Source organism: Acyrthosiphon pisum, unplaced genomic scaffold (assembly GCF_005508785.2).
Source record: "Acyrthosiphon pisum isolate AL4f unplaced genomic scaffold, pea_aphid_22Mar2018_4r6ur Scaffold_20610;HRSCAF=21553, whole genome shotgun sequence".
Lineage (NCBI taxonomy): Eukaryota > Metazoa > Arthropoda > Insecta > Hemiptera > Aphididae > Acyrthosiphon > Acyrthosiphon pisum.
This window is the reverse complement of record NW_021769989.1, coordinates 20873-22193: the sequence shown is the minus strand read 5'-3', so window position 1 is coordinate 22193 and position 1321 is coordinate 20873.

Below are 1321 nucleotides of genomic sequence, written 5' to 3'. Positions count from 1 at the left end.
TAAATGCGATGGTGTTCTTAAAAAGATTTCTGTCTTTTAGAGACATAAATCTTTTTTCTAAGGGGGGAGGTGCTACGTACGGACCCCCTCTATTCCCGCCCCTACACATAGTCATAATACACAGCATCGATGTACTGTGGTACCACGTAAATAGTTAGATGATGTCACCGCTGTACGTAAAACCTTGGGGGAGCAATACTATAAACGTTAGCAACAGTCTCAGCGTCTGCCAACGGCCAGATGACAAACCCGAACCGGTAAGATATCTGTGAGACCTCCTCGGAGCGCAGTAGATTCTACGAATCAGATATTGGCACTATGACAAGACGGCTGCGGGTATACTTGGTCATTTTACGACACCCCGCACCGACCAAAGGCACATCTTGTAGAAGGCCCCCTGGACTGTGAGAACCAACAATGTAGTCCGCCAGGGATCTGGTAAGAGAGGGGTTAGGACTATATAGGAGCCCTGGGAGTAACCAGTATTCAGACGTGATTTCACCAACCGTACGTATACATCCCTGTACCTCTTCATTATTAATTATCATATTTTTGTATTACGACTTAGATTATTTTCGTTGACGACGTATTACGGGACTTAGAGAATATTCGAGCAATCGCTTATTTTCTAAGACACTGGTTTTCTTCGTCAATTTGAATAATCTAATAGTGTTTAAATTCAACTTGTTTATTATATTTTACAATTTTAAATAAATAATATATCAACCACACACTGTTGATCATTTTGACGCTACTACCATCATCCCATCCTGTCACCATCTCCTGTAAGTCGGGTGCACGCAACAACATATAGATATTAAATATTATTTTTTACTAACCTCTGAATCCGAAGAAGTTATTGATCGATGATATGGCATTGTGATTGTTGTGCAAATAGCTCCTTGTGCTGAATTGAAATCTTGAAGACTTAAATATCTATGATTTTACACTGGTATATATAGTCAGATTTTACCACTTCTATAAAAAACTTGAACAGCTATTTGATATACAATGACCTTTCTACATTCTTAAAGGGTTCTGGTAGCTAATTTATTATCTGTGTTGTTGTGCAGAGAGTCATCTCTTCTGCGAATTATTAAATATTTATCAGTTATTACATCCTGGTCTAATGGTTACGTATATATACATATATACGTATATCTACTCGTCGCTTTGGCAATCCCCATATCCTGTCAACTGATACGTGTTTTGTGTTCTTAGAAAATATAATATGGCTCGCGATTACCCACTCGGTTATTTTAAATACCCGGTTAACCTTTTACTGTATTCGTATATTTGCAATTTTGACTATTGCCAAAAT